Source organism: Protopterus annectens, chromosome 14.part0 (assembly GCF_019279795.1).
Source record: "Protopterus annectens isolate FY-2018-M chromosome 14.part0, PAN1.0, whole genome shotgun sequence".
In the NCBI taxonomy this organism is placed as follows: Eukaryota; Metazoa; Chordata; order Ceratodontiformes; family Protopteridae; genus Protopterus; species Protopterus annectens.
Window position 1 is genome coordinate 300,240,365 of NC_056748.1, and position 16,674 is coordinate 300,257,038.

Genomic DNA, 16,674 nt, shown 5'->3' on the forward strand with positions numbered 1-16,674 from the left:
AATTATTAGCGGACCGGAGTTCTGCTGTGGTGAGCCTTAACCAGGAAAAGCCGAAAGACAACAACATTTAAGTTTCAGACTTCAAATCTTTCAGAAAATGTATGTTAACACAGACCCTGTTACTCTAACAACTTTCTAAGTTTATAAGACCAATATTTAAAATCTATCCCTATTTTGGCCCCTTTTTCCCCCATTGTGTAAGGCTTTGTCCAGATTTCATGCACTAAGAGGTTGAGAGGGAGGGTGGTGGCTGTTTTGGTATTTGGTCCTTGGTCCTGCTTGTCATTGTCGTTGGGTTTAGATTTCTTATGGAGGGGACAGCTGAGATGTCTTTATACATTTTATAGGTGCAACTCCAATCTGCATTATAGCATGCAGAATTTTAGCACTGTTTGGGTAACTACACATAAACTTATAAGTCTAGTATGTCAGTCAGGTGGGCCATACCATCCACTTTATCACTCTTTACCACTGGTATACATTTGCAATGGGTTATAGTGTTTTCTCTGACTTTTGAGTTGGACTTCATGTCCTTCAAAAGATATGGTATCATGGGGTCTCTTACTACTTTCCAGGCTTATGAGAAAAATAGGTATTTAAAAAAAATTGGGTCCTATTGTGAGACTCTGTGCCTCCAGCTCTTCAGAGCAGTGTGTTGGTGCAATAGATTTTAGGGAGGCCTTAAGGGAAGCTAATTGGGGAGGCCGGACTGCCTGTAAGAAGAAGGCTTGGTATCCCTGGAAGCATGGGGTTCGGGAACCTTGGTTTACTGATGGTATCACATGGGCCCCTTTTGTCATCTCATGGGGACTTCCAAGGGACATGAGCTTTGTGACCTCAGATGGGAGGGGTGTTCATCAGGATGGACCTCATGTGAGAGATATGGGCATGCTATGGAGGTAATTTTGTTCTTTGGCAGATATATTGTGGTTGGCAAAGCTGTCATGGTGGCATCTTCAATCAGGTGACCAGGTATGTTTAAATTTTGAATTTGGGCAAGACTGATTGCACTAGTACACTTCGGTAGTACTTACATTACAATGACTCCAAGACTGTTTGAAGAAATAAGTTAAACTGGCCATAAACTGCTACACAAGTTTTGTACAGGAACTGCAGTTTGACCCAGGTATGTTGCTGCCTCGATTATCCCCCACATGCAGGGTTAAGAGCCAAGGTTGGTTCACTTGCATTTTACATTTTAATAGGTCATCTAAAAGTAGTGGTCCAGTCACTGTGGTGGGTGGCATAGCACCATTTACTGTTGTAGTATGTTCCTTTATTGTAAACAAAAGGATTTGTTGGGGGATATGGTGAAGAGCTCTTGACAGCGCTCAGTCCTAAGAAAGTTTTGGTTGAGTGTGCAGAGAATTTACAGTTTTGTTTTCTTTTGCAGATCAATGTAGGGTGAGCACAGAGTTGACATTTGTGCTGGTAGCTGGGGTGCTGCAGTGAGGTCATAGATGGATAAGCACAGTGTAGGCATCAGTCTGTGGCATGAAGATGATGAAGTCTGCTTGGCTACATATGCTGTCCACTGGAATGGTGTACCAGGAGGTCACAGATAATCCTACTTTAGTTGCTCATTAAGACATTTTAGACTTGGTGCAGTTTGGGAGCAGCATGGAGGCAAGTGAGGCTGAGGCATTACAAGGGTGGGGTAGAGCGGGTTGCGGCATTGTTTATGGGGAGTTGGAGTTGTCCACAGGTGGGGTGGAGTCGTGATAAGGTGATGTTGAATCAGATGATGGCCGCATGGTGGTTTAGGTTTGAGTTTTCCTGGGGAATGGCAATACAGATGGGTTGCTCAGTGGTTGGTGCTACTTTAAGAGTTTAGCATGGTGCTTTATTGGATTTGGCATCAGGGGGCAGGAAATCAGAAGACCTACATGATCTGGCTCCTTTTAAAGCTAGGGGAAAGGTTTTTGACATAACATTGTGTGGCTGGGTGGGGGTCAATAAGTTGCAGCATTGCTTTAAGGTAATGCATGGAAAGAAAAGCTTCAGGGGGGAAGCCAAGCCTGAAGTTGCTTGTCAGCCAGTTTACTTGGGTCTTTTGGTGAAGATTAGCAAGTGGCTAGATTGTTTACCATCCAAGCACCTTGGGATGGTTTTCAGATAAACCAGGTATAATTAAACACAAACAAAACCAAACACCAAGAGTGGATGCGTTCGGAAACCAGCAAAACATTTGTGAATAATCAAAGTTCACAATGTGATAAATCCAGATTTATCGCATTGTGAACTTTGGTTATTCACGAGCATTTTGCTGTTTTCGGAACGCATCCACTCTTGGTGTATGGTTTTCAGATAGTTTGATTCATCAGGATTTGCATTTGTTACAAATGTGGCGGGAGGTGTTGAGTTAGGGGGCATAATGAGAGGTTGGCTTGCGGTTTGTTGGATGACAAGATGAAGGATGACTGGGGGATGTTGAATATTTGGACTTTTATTTTAATATGGAGTATGTGTTTTAGTGTGAGTTGTTGGGGATTAGGATTTATTTTACCTGATTAATATAGCAGTGGTATGGGTTGTGTGTTCCTGTTAGACAAGGTGTCAGGTTCTTTCAGGATTAAAGGTTTGTTTTGGGAGTTTGGGGCACATTTTTACATGGTAGGTTTACGGTAGAGCATTTCCAGATTATTTAAATTTGTATTGCAGGCGTTTGGGGCACTTTTTATAAAGACGGCATATGGCAGGGTCAAGATGGTTTTAATTTAGCAGGCATAACATTAGTAAGAGAAGTTAAGGGGAATAGGGTCCATTTTCACTTGGTCAAGATGACAGTGGTATGGTTTGCTGATGCGGTCAGCTGAGGCATGTTAGGCTGGGTTGCAAGGATAAGATGCTTATGGCAGGATGCTGGGCTAGCTTTTAGAAGTAAAGCTAATGGACGGTTGTTGCTACCTTGGTCATAATATGTTGCAGCCTCCAGGGGTTAGGAGATTGGTGGGATGGATTGTTGAATTATTTGGCTCAGGCTTGAGAACAAGTTGGGACATGTCAGTGGGTCAAGAGTTCTTAGCTGCAATTACTTCAGTTCCATTGGTGACAAGGCTAGGTTAATTTTTAAATTTTGGGTGGTGCCTCATGCTGGAAGGGTAGGTTAATTAGTGTGAAGTTCGGAAGACATCACCTATTGTCAAAGGAAGTTGGTTGCAAGGGTTGGCTTGGGTTTATTGAGGGCCATTGACTTACATTTTGTCTGCTTATTGTTAAGGGATGTATTGATGTCATTAACAGGGCGGTCTTGGTCACCACATGATTTCTTGCTTTATAATAGTGGGTTTAATGGCAGGATTATTGGTGATTGATCCATTAGGAATTTAGAGTCATTCTGGTCATTAATAGAGTTATTGGGAGGAGAAAGGGGATCCAATTAGACAGAGTTTGTTTCTGGTGTCATTGGGTTTAGAGCTTTGGTGTTATACTGTTTTGGTGTGGTTTTGACTGGTGTAGGCTTAGTGTTTGGTGGTGCATTCGACAGGTAATGACCTGGGAAACATTGTGAAGGTACTACTGGTGTCTAGGTAAGTGAGTTTATCCTATATACAGAGATTGTACTAGGTTATGAGGTTATGGTTGGCCACTTTAGCATTGTAAAGGGATGGAATTTTAGCCAGTTAGGCAGCTGGCTACTTTAGTTGTTTATCAGTTAGGACTTTTGGGAGGTGGTGACACAGATCTGGTTTGGTTAGAGAGGATGCTGTACACTGAATGATATTTTTCATGCCTTGTAATGAGATGTTAGGTGGGAATTTTGGTAGGAAAGAGGGGGAACAGCCTGGACAGGCTGGTGGATGGGGAACAGGGACAGGTGTGCCTTCTTCTGTTCCCCATCTGGTTTTGGATTGCTTACTTGGTTGGATGTTACTTCATTTTTGAGTGATGGGCCGCTGCTTCATAAGTGAAATAAGCAAGCGGAGGTAAGGACATTGCTTATTTGGTGGATTTGTGATTCAATAAATAGTAAATGAAGTGAGTGGTGGGACACTGCTTCATAAGAAAGCAAGTGGAGGTATGGATGCTGCTTACTGGGTCAGGATGAGCAAGGTCATGCTGTCCTGGTTAACATTACATGGATGTTGATGTTGGTAAATGAAGTGAGTGGTGGGCCGCTGCTTCATAAGAAAGCAAGTGGAGGTATGGATGCTGCTTACTAGGTCAGGATGAGCAAGGTCATGCTGTCCTGATTAACATTACATGGATGTTAATGCTGGCAAATGAAGTGAGTGGTGGGATCCTGCTTCATAAGAAAGCAAGTGGAGGTATGGACACTGCTTACTGGGTCAGGATGAGCATGGTCACCCTGTCCTGATTAACATTACATGGATGTTAATGGTGGAATTCAATCAGTTATATGATGTTTCAGTTGCAATTAATAAATGCTGGCTAATAAAGTTGTCTTTATGGAAGTTTAATAAAGGTCATCAAACATCATTCGGTGTGATGTGTTTATTGAAGGGGACCGGGACAATTTGGTTTTAAATTCAGTTTGTCACTTTCTTTAGCTCTATGGATTGTTCAGTGCTTTGTATAAGATTTCTATGTCTTGTGGTGATGAAGGGATTTTCATGTTTAAATATGGCATATGCACTGTCTTCCCTGAATATCCAAAGAAATTGGTCGCATTCATCAAAAACAATTACATTTTATATAAATCTTACAATATGATGAACAAACCATAATCAATTTATCATTTTGTCATTATCACTTGTTTAGTAAAGTTAGAGTTTGCAAATTGATAAATTCACGGGGACTTTAACAAACCAGGCCTGTCAACAACTGTTTCTTTATAGATATATTTTTCTTAAACACGTCAATGTTTTTTGTAAAAATAAATAAATAAAACTCAATAGGCACAGGTTATCTGTTTTATCACATTCATATAACACAATCATATAAATTAGTAAACTCACAATACAGAAAATAAAATGATTATACAAAAATCATGTTATTTCTGTATAATTGAGATAAACATAAAATATTAACATGAGCCTAGTAAAGAGAAAAAACATTTTACAATAAATAATATCTACATTATTAACTCAATAAAAGAACAATTTGTTGAGGAATTTCTAACACTTCTTGTTTTAACATATACTTTCACTTAGTTTTAATAAATGTTTTAATATTCCAATGTACTTTTTAATCAAATAACATAACTACTTACAACATACAAGAGACCAGCTAGATAATTTTATGGATTTTTCACTTATATTCATAGGTAAGTACTAGGCTAGCTGCCCTTGTCAGCCATATTAATCCTAGCCAGTTTCCCATTGTGTGCTTGAATTAACCTATCCCATTTGGTTACAGATTGTCCTTACCTACCCCATGCTCAGTAATTATATATTACCTCTAATGAGAATAGATGGATCATACCATAGATAATTTGAGGGAATCCATACTCAGGAGAATGTATTTATAAGCTGCCTCTGTCCATTAGTTCTACAGGGGAGAGTCCTGGCTTATATTTTCATTTCTCATCCATAGATCCCAGTTGTACTTGTATATGGACATGGATGAACTTTATTTTATGTAGGTGGGGAGTCTGTTCCTGAGCATTGGTATCCCCTGTGAGATATACCTATCCCTCCAAACTGTTCCGTTGATGTTGGAAAAGAGGTTGAGATCACTATACTGAGTTTTTCTGATGCCATTTAACTTGTCGATGTGCAATAAATCCATCAGTAATGGGTCAGAGGATGCCTTGTATGCCATTCCCAGTTCAGATCTTAGCAGTCAGAAGGATAACAAATATAGTGGCAGGGCTTTGAGTGGGTCCATGTAGGACATGTTGTTTAGGCCTAGTATCCTTTGATTAAGATATATATGTGGGTGCTCCAGTTGTTGTATGTGTCTGGATAGATCTGTGGCAAAGGGACATTATACTCATTTGGTTCCCTATTAAGTAAGCGAATGTTTAATATAGTGAACGCTGTTTAATCAACAGCTAAATGTCGAAACGGCAAAATCCTGAAGACACGGAACAGCAATTTTTTCCCAGGGGAAAAAAATCACTGGGCCGTTTACGGGACTTGGCCATTTCCTCCACTGTGGTGGGATCTCGGAGTCGGTATATTTAAGTAGGGAGGGTGTGGGGGGCACAACCCCCACATCGGAGGGGTGTGGGAAGCAAAGTCCCCACTTTATTTTGTGTTTTTTTTTTTCAGACCAGCATTTTTTTTCATGGGAAAAAATTGCTGTTCCGTTTGTTCGGAATTTTGTGTTTTCGTTTTTTTGGGTCGTTATACAGCATTCATTATATTAAGCGTTCACTGTTATAATATAGAACCACTCAATAACTGGCCTAATGAAAGCTGAGTAAAGGGGTACAATGATATCCCAAGATTTAAAAAATATCACTTTGTTTATAAGTTGTGCAATATAGAAGGGCTTTTTATACCAATGAACACATGCTGGTCAAAAGTTAGCTCACTGTCCACATAAGTTCCCAAACCACGAACAACTGGTTCAACTCTAAGGGGCATATTGTGAATATGGTAGTTTCCTGGTGTGTATGACTTCCCAAATGATACAATAACACATTTTTGGCATTTCATTTCAGTCCATGATTTTGGTACCAGTTATTTATACTAGACAAACCTTCCTGCAGGATGGCTGTCATGTGAAGATTCAATGACTGTTGCTAGTTTGCAAGTATCTGCAAGTTTAGTCAGCCACAGCTCTTTGGTACTGGCTTTTTTTTGTATTCACTTTTCTTGGTCTGATTAACACCTCTTTCTGCGAATTAGAAATTGATATCTCAATTCCCCTCCTACATACCAACACACTTCTACTTATTATTTCTCTCTTCTTCCCATTCACTCTATTTATTATATCCCTAACTTTCGATTTCTTAACCATGAAACTTCTTTTCCTGTCTCCTGTGCTTCTTTACTCCTGTTCTTTGACTTCTGGGATCATTTTCACTACTTCCCTAATATTTGCTTTATCCTACTTTTTCCTTTTCCTGGTTATAGCTTTCTTTGTTACTATCAAGAGAAAGGCTAGCATGGCTTTGTATGGCTTTGAACATGTAAGCCTACTCCACCCTAATAGCAGAACTTATTTAACTGTCCCTAAATGTTTACTTTCTTTATTTCTCAACATTTTATGGAGAGTATTTTTATCCAACTGTGGTCTGTTTCTGTCCACTATTCCTTCTATGGCATTTAGCCAGCCATTATTCATATCTGAGAGCCTCCAATAATGTATCTAAAGAAGAATCATCTATTTCAGGATTGAATCCAGATCTGATCCACATGCAACAATATCCATCAAAGTAAGGTACTGACAGGCAAATGAATGACAGGAAATAGTCATCCAGTTCCAATTGTACAAATGTTTGTGTGGGTAATATGAGTATGTACAGTGGGAGTAAGAATTTGTGCCTGCATATATGAGTGTATGTGCATGTGTGTGTGCGTGTGTGTGTGTGTGTGTGTGTGTGTGTGTGTGTGTGTGTGTGTGTGTGTGTGTGTGTGTGTGTGTGTGTGTGTGTGTGTGTGTGTGTGTGTGTGTGTGTGTGTGTGTGGACTGGAGAGGAAATCAAGATGCATTTCGATAGTATATTTTCAATAGAAGCTTCATAAGAAATACGTTCCTACATTGAGAAGGAGAGGACATTACATAGTACACCTAGAACCAACCTACCTGTTTAATATATATGTAAATAAAACCTTAAATAATATATGAATATTTAGTATTAATACAAGCGACTATCATATCACCCCACAGATTTCAGACTTTATGCTGTCTAGAACCAAATTAAATCAGAGAAAGTATTAATAGGCATACCTTTGTGTTAGCATTTGCTGTTTGTGTGTTTGTGTTGGGGGGAGGTTGTGTGCATGCACTCAGCAGGAAATCAAGAAATCAGGATGCATTTCTACAGTACACTTCCAATAAAACTTCCTAAAACGTACTTTCATGCATTGAGTAGGCCTCTCTGAAAAATGATACAATAGATTGCAACCACTGAGAAGGATGACAGTCTTTTACCTGCCTTCTAGACTTGCGCCATTTATACTTAGTTTCAAACTTGCCTCATTTTCTCTACATATGACAGCTACTGCCTAAGGTTTTAGGAAGCAAACACAAACTGCTGTTTATAGAATTTCCATGTTCTGTCCTATACTGTATGTGACCTTTTTCACTAGTTCCCAACAAAAGCACAATCAGCAATTTTGTTTTGCAGCATATCTATCCTTATCTTACTGTCAGACTTTTTCACACCTTAGCTTTTGATCAGCAATCACTAATTATTATCTATACAGTTTCCAAATACTGTCACATAGAGTACACAGTCTGCTTCACTAGTTCCCAACAAAAACATAATCGGCAGCAGTTCTATTTTGCAAGTCATCTGTCCTTACATTACCTTACTGGCAGATTCTGCCATATCTTGGTTCAATACTAACCACCCAATATAGCCTTCATATTCTACACAATTGCTTGTTTCTCCTTTCTAAAGATATTTTTCTTCTTTTTTTATGCCAAGGCTGTATGTATGAGTGTAACTGGCAACGCTTCAATTCCATTTTATATACAGTTTAATTACATCTTAGCATTCTTCATTGTATTAAATAAATTGTTTAATTTGTTTATTTATTAATTTACTTATTTATTTATTGATTGATTTATTTACTTATGTTTGTTCATACCACAACTGACTCCCATCTGCGAGGCTGCATATCCCCTCCTGGGTCTTTCAATCTAACGTTCTGCCAGTACCTATCTGACTTACCCCTTCAGACTTGGACCACACAGATAGGGAAATGTAAGTGTAAGCAAACAGGTGACAAGAAGGTTGTACAGAGAGGGGATCAGAGCATACTAGGGCATTGCATCACCAACCTGACAGCTGTGAAGAGGCTCTTGTGGTATGCTCTCCTCCACTGCTCCACCCAGTTACAAATGTGCACTCCACTAGATTAGTGTATTTGGTCTTTACCAAGAACTGCTAGCCCTTGTATGTAAACCCACCCCCTCAATGTAACAGGTGAGCTAGCAGAAATGATTCCTTGTCCTTTTTCCATCCCAAGCAAATTCCTCAGGCATTGGTTTCATTGAATAAACTAACTGGGCCCTTAGATGCCAGGGTCACAGTTTGTATTACAGCCCACTGTACAGAGGAACTGTTTTATTCACTAAAATCTTTTTATTAACATTTTATTAAAATTTTATACATGGACAAATGCATTAGTATAATAAAACAAATAACTATTTACATAACTCAATCTCAACTAATCCTCAACTACTCAACTATCACCAACTAATACCTGCCTGCAATATTGTGAATTATCCTAACAAAACCCCATTCCTAAATCAACTTCTAACCAAGTACATATCAAATCGCCCCCTCCACTCTTCTGAAAAATCTCTCCTCTGTATCTCTAAAGCCAATAACTCTGCAGGGAAAGCTCTGTTCTTCCACAACATAGCCAGAAACTGGAACAACCTTCCCCCTACTCTGACCTCTGCTCCTTCAACTACTCTGTTTAAAAACTCCCTCAAAGCACACCTAATGAATTCTTGGCTCTGCCCATGCATCACATAAAACCCCTACCTCATGCAACAACAAAGAACTAGCAACTCTATTAGATTTCTGTTGTTCTGCTACAAACTCAGGAATCCCTACTGCAAACCTCAAAATGTATTTTTCTATATGCATTTTAATTAAGAATTGTTTTTTTTTCTGTTTAAAAGTGCTTTATGGCTATTATCATTTATCTGTAACTTGCATTATTTGTGTTAATTATATTGTTACTTTCACGGAGCTTTTCTCCCTGGACCTTCGCTGTAAATGGACCTGTGTCCAGTCGGACTATCCTGGTAAACAAATGTAAAATAAAATAAAATAAACTGTCTACATCAGTTCTTGCTATATACATTACTACAAACAGACATAAATTGATCATAGAACATAGATGAATATTTTCTGTTAATAACTTCAGTTTCATCTGGTAATTTATATTATGTGTTTTTTTATTTATTTACTTTTTGACTTAATATTAGACATTCTTTCTGACACACAACAGTGGCAGTCTTAATAAATTCCGTAAATGAAGATGAACTCTCATTTTTCTGGTTCTTCATAGTCATTTTTCTGGCTATCATCAGTGAGTTCCAGAGAAGTGGGAATTGAGATGTGGATACACATCTGGGAACTGGATTATTAAACAACAACAAAAGTTTAGCTGATATGAATTTATCTGACCACAATAATTGCAGGAAACATTAATTAATTTTTTTCACAAAAAAAAAAGATATTAAAATTTGCAGTCACAAACACATACTGCAAATCTTCTGTGACTGATGATTTCAGCATCCAAAAACCAATACCTTACTTCTTCTATATAATTTCAAGTATATGGGCAGTGATAAATGATATGTGTAAAAATTTCCAAGACAATAATCTCCAAAATAAAGATTATACGTTTTCTTTTTTGAGGATATTTAAATCATTGTATCTGCTGTAGATAAAGTTGAAGCACTCATTTTGAGAGCATAATCTAAATAGTTGTCTTTGATATGAAATGTATGGTTCTTAACTATTTTATATATTTTGGATAAATATGATCTGCCTATTTTACCATTTGTTTTGAAATTATTTAGAAAACCTAGATTGGGATACATTCATTTTTAATTATATCTGGCATTCATTCAGCTTTAGAGATAAAAACTATTAATTTGTACTATAAGCCTGTTTCCATATCCATATCAATATCACATTTACCTAATAGCCAGTGTTAAGCCATTTAGTCTCTCTCCCTCTCTCTCTCTCTCTCTTTCTCAACCTTTGATTTCAAAAAATCAAATCCTTATTTTTAAGTTAGAATTTTTGAAAGTGGTGATTGCCTTTTCATTCTGGTATAAATGCTACATGGAATAATGTGAAATACTAAGTTTTTTTTAATCTTGTGTATTTCTATACAAAATCTCGAAATGGTTTTAATATGTTGTTTATATAAGCAGAGTTTGTTGGGCTATTTGTGTTTTTAAAAATTATCTCTTTAACAGCCAAATCATACTATTATTCAAGAGTTATATATACTATACTGTGATATTTTTCTTTATTTAACAAAATGGTTGCATGTAGTTTTTTTTCAATTAGCCAAATAATCATAATTTAACCATTAGTCTAATGTTTTAATAACTGAAGATCTAACATGAGTTTCTAGGTCAGGAAATATTATTCCAGCATTTTTTCTATTTTCTTAAATTATATCCCAAAGCTCTTTCTGGTTGGGGGGGGTGTTTAATACAGGATTTTGAGTCCCAAGTACTCTACTCAAAGTCCACTGTCTTAAATCCAGGGACTCAAGCATTATAGCTTATATAGGCTACTGCTGATGTTCAAACTCAAATATGAGTTCAGGCAAGTAGCCACAGGGAGGAAGCAGGAGGAGTTTTAGGATTAGGGATCAGGAAGGGAATTTTAGGTTTAGGGAGTGGGAAGAGAGTTTTACAATTAGGGAGCACCCTGGGAATTGAGATTTAGAGAGGAGTGATGGTGTTTTCAGTTTAGGAATCAATCAGAGACTTTACTGTTAGGGAAGGGGAGAGGATTTTTAGGGTAAGGGAGTGAAAACTCAGGTTAGGAACTAGGTGGGAGTTTTATGGTTAGAGTTAATGTTCTAGTAGGGAAATATGGTTTATAAGTTTAGTTGTTGGAAGGATAGTATAGAAAGGGAAGATTAGGGTAATGGGAGTGCAAGCACTTGCTGGAAGTGAGCAGGTATGTTATGAGCTACTAGCACGTGAGAACCTGTAGTAGATCTTTTGCTGAGGTACCATGAGTACTTTAAAATGTTGTCAGTGTATTTAATGCATTCTTTAGCATGAGCTAAAGAAGTTGTATAAGCAGTATATTGTATTTTTGGTAAAAATAAATTTAATTAATAGCATATATTTAAAAAAAAGAATAACTTGTTCCATTTATTTGTTGTTGTTTTAATATTATCTAAAATGTGTTTGTAATTTGTTGTTGCTCTTTTTTGACAATTGCATGTAAGAGTAGCCCATAAATATTTAATCTCTATACTATCCCATTTCAATTTCCAATTACTTTCCCTCAAATAATTTAACTCTTTACTAATTAGTAAAATGGTTGTTTTATTCAGGTTTAACATTAGACCTAGCATCAATTCAAAATATTTGAAAGTTTTTTTTTGTTTTTTAAGTGAGTAATCAGTGTTATCTATTACTAACACTATATTGTCAGCAAATAGATGAGTATTGGCAGTATACTGATCATTTACTTTAAATCATACTATATTCTTGTTAAGTTTTATGTAATTAGTGAGACACTCAATAGCCAAAGCAAAGAGTAAAGGAGACAAGGGACAACCTTGTTTCATGCCCTTACTTAGTTTTTTTATTGACCAAGAAGTCAAAGATCCTAGTTTAACACAGAAGAATTAATTTTATAAAGATGATTAATAAGCAATAAAAAATTCCTTGGAAATCTATTTATCTCTTGTACTTTAGTTCAAGAGGATCAGGTTACTGAATTAAAGGCTTTCTCTAGATCCAGACTTATTATAGATTTTTTTTTGTTCATTGTTATTAGCATAATTATTCTTTTGATGTTATCCTCTGTTTGCCTATTTAATATAAAAACAGTTTGGTCTTCCTCTATTAATGTAAGTAGTATATATTTTAATTACTTGGCAAGGATTAGCATAAAATGTTTATAATCAACATTCAGTAATGAAACAGATTAATAAAAAAAGCACAGAGATAGATCCTACTTTAAAAAGGGAGAAATTATTTTATATTTCCATGATGGAACTTGTTAAATATAGTTCCACTTTCTGTGAATATATTCCGTAAAAGAGATAAAACATTATGCTTTAATATTCTAATTAGTTCAGAAATCATGCCACCATTACCAGGAGCTTTACTATCCTTCAATCTTTTAATGTGCTCCATTATTTCTGTTATAAATATTTTTTACTATTTCCTTTATTTTTTTATATTCTTATTATAAAAGGCATCAAGGACTTTTTCAGTTTCTATCCTATTGTTTTGTTCATTCACTTTTGGTAATTTTTCTTTAAGATTCCAGAGGTTCATCCACATCTGTAGATTTCTTATTACTACCAAAAATGTATATACTGGTGATGTGTTTTATTCTTATCATTTTGATTCTAAGAACTAACTTATGTAAACTTTTATGAGTTAGCGAATAAGAATATAGTTTAACTTTTTCCTAAAGTAATGGAAACCTTATGCTGCAGGATTTTCTGGATGTGAATTCATTTTGTTTTCACTTCTAATAATAGGCCCTTTTCTCCTTTTTGTATTTTTTAACTTTGTTTGTTCTATCTTTCATTGCACTTTCATAAGTATTTATCCCATTGCTTTCTATTTTTTAATACAATGTAGAGGCTTTGCCATTTAAATATGCTTTTATTGAGTCACATAGCATCACATCAGAAACTTCACCATTATTAGTAAAGTCTAAGAAATGTAGAATTTCTGTTAGATACCAGTCTTTAAAATCTTTTAACTTTTGTATATAAGCTGGCAGTTTATTAAAAGCACCAGTTTTCTTGCATTTATTATTGCCTAAGTAATTGCATTGTGACCTCATTAAGTACATTTTATCACATTTACCTTTTCTATTTTAGAAGCTAAATCATTCTAAATATATACCCTATCAATTTTTGACTGTGTGTCAAATCTGTTAGATTAATAAGCATAAAACAAACATTTTGATTTAGAAATGTTATTAACAAATTAAATATTAAGTCAGTAAAATTTACTAAAGCCTTACTTAATGTTGAAATTATATTTTTTAACTGCACTAAAATAGATTTCTTTAAGTATATAGTTAATGTCTCATGCTAGTATTATACTTCCGTTCATAGCTGAAGTTAAAATTTCCAGATATTTCTAACAGAATATAGCACTAATTCTTGAAATCCAGTACATATATGCTAATAATAATATTATTTTTGATATTTAATAATGACTATACATATCATACCTTTATCATAGAATTTCTCCATAAGATTGTTGTACCTCTTCTCTTTTTAAAGCTAGAACTTGTTGCACTGTATATTTCTTTGTATTTAACCAGTTAATATCATTTTGAAATAAAAGAGCTTTTGTTAAAATAAAACAGCTCCCTGTGTTGTATGTATTTTTAAATATTTAAACAAACTACTTCTTTTACTACCACTATTGAGGCCATTTATATTTAGAAAAAACACATTTTGGAGAAGATATATCAGTCAGATACATATTACTATTACTGATGACTATTCAATGATCTCTAAAGTAACCCAGATCATTAGAATAATGGTTGTATGAAAACATACAGAAAATGATTGCCTGAAAGCTCATTTTATTAGATAACAACACAACTAGCAAAGTGTCAGTGATATTTAAGATAATTAACTATAAGTAAATTAATAACCTTATATGAAACTCAAGGTTCCTAGTTTTTGAATAGAAATCTCATTTAATCTACTCTTCTAATTATCTCTTACTCTCTTATACCCACTTATTCTAGTTGTACTTACTTTAGATATGTCACCCACTGTATATTTTGTCAAATAAATTCTGTACATAAGTTATTTATATGTATATTACAGAAGAATCTAAATTGCAATGGTCAAAGGAGAATTAACAAAATGTGTTTTCATTCTTATTGGACACTAGCTTGTATCCATTTAAAATATGTTTAAGCTTTAGGTTCTTATGTAATTACCAAGTATGCAGTCAAGACCACTGAGGATACCATCCAAGTTTCATAAAAGCCTAAGTTCACCATCTAGCCAATCAAAATCAACCTGCTCACAGTCACAAAGAAAGTATAGAGCTGATATGGCGTAGTGGTATGGTGCTCGGACTCTAGTTGGGAAGGTCCTGGGTTCAATGCTTTGTCTTTTTCCTATGATCCTATAATAGACTCCCACTTCACATAAAGCAGAGTATCTCATTGTCCCTTTTCAAGCACAACCTGGATAACTGGATGGGAAACAGAAAGTACACCCCTGGGATTCCACCCATGTCCCTGCTGGACAGAGGCTTTGGGTGCTGACTTGTCTAAACATGGGCTAAATTCTTGGCTATGCTTATAAGGGCCTCAGGGCCAACAGCTTAGTAACTTCCTATGATCCTATAATCCTGTATGAAGGCAATGAGAATCAAACCCTGGATCACAAGAAGCAGCTTGTCAACAGTTCAGTGTTTTACCACACCAATCAGTAGACCTCAGACTTTACCCAATACTCACACAATTAAGTTTGTCAAGACTGGTCATGATCCACAAGCAAAGTCATATCTGGAGCCACTACCATCCACTGTCTATGTAAAGCTAAAGGTACCTATATAACAATAAAAACATAGGAAAAAGTGTCATTGCACCCAAACTAAACAAGAACACAAAGAAAAATAGAATTAGTGGAGTCCACACAAACGTTTATTGAGCGCTTTTGTCTCTTGAATAGAAACTTCTTCAGAATAATACAGCATATTACCCAACAGCCTTATTTATGCAACCCCATCAAATTAATAAGCATAATTAACTAATTAATAAACTACTGTCCCGAAAGGACATTAAAAGTAATTCAAAGAGCAACACACATATATAGCACTCAGAATAAAGAAGTTGCAGTTAAGAAAACATGTAAAAAATACATACAAATAAATGGATCATGTTAGATAAAAATTATCAATACAACAGATATAAATATATATTAATGTGTGTGAAAAAATAATAAAAAAAATATATCTGTTACTAACAGACATGCTAGCCTATAATAGATAACAATGCCTGTCATATAAAAAATTGTGCCTTGAGCCTAAGAACAGAGCTGATGAATACTGCACTATTAAGACCTGGTGCTTCTGACGCTTTTGTCCTAATTTGTCATCTAAGCTCTGACATTTTGAGGAAATCAATGAGTGGCCCCCCTCTTTCTTCCATTCTAACCTGTTCTGTAATGCAGCATATTAACAAACAGCTTTATATATGCAACCCCATCAAATTAATAAGCATAATTAACTAATTAATAAAATACTGTTCTGAAAGGACGTTAAAAGTCATTTAAAGAGCAATGCACATATATAGCACTCAGAATAAAGAAGTTGCAGTTAAAAAAACAGGCAAAAAATACATACAAATAAATGTATTATTCTGAAGCAGTTTCTGTTCAAGAGATGAAAGCTCATAGTAGTTTGCATCCATTTAAATTTTTTCCATCTTTAGGTTTAAAGTTTGTCACCATGCATACAGTTAAGGAGTCCACTGAAGAGACCATCCCAGCCTCCCAAAAACCACAGGACATTACTTTGTCAAATAACTCATTCATAGTCACACAGCAAACACACAAAGATTGTAAGAATCAAACCATGGACATCAAGAAAAAGCTTGTCAAAAGTTTATTATTTCAATCCATTGGATTACTTGCCAGGCATCAAACTCTTGTACTTTTTAGCACTGTTCATCTTCCATAATTAAAATCATATGCAATTTGCTCTGACATCTGAAACTTTTACCCACTCTTATTTTTGTAAAGCTTAAGGTCTTTATAATAACAATATTTTAATAATCATATCTGAATGCTTAAAGCATATCATTCTTAGTTTAGCTAATAGGTACCAAAAATATTGTACAGAAAAATAAATATTTCAATATATGCCATTAAGATG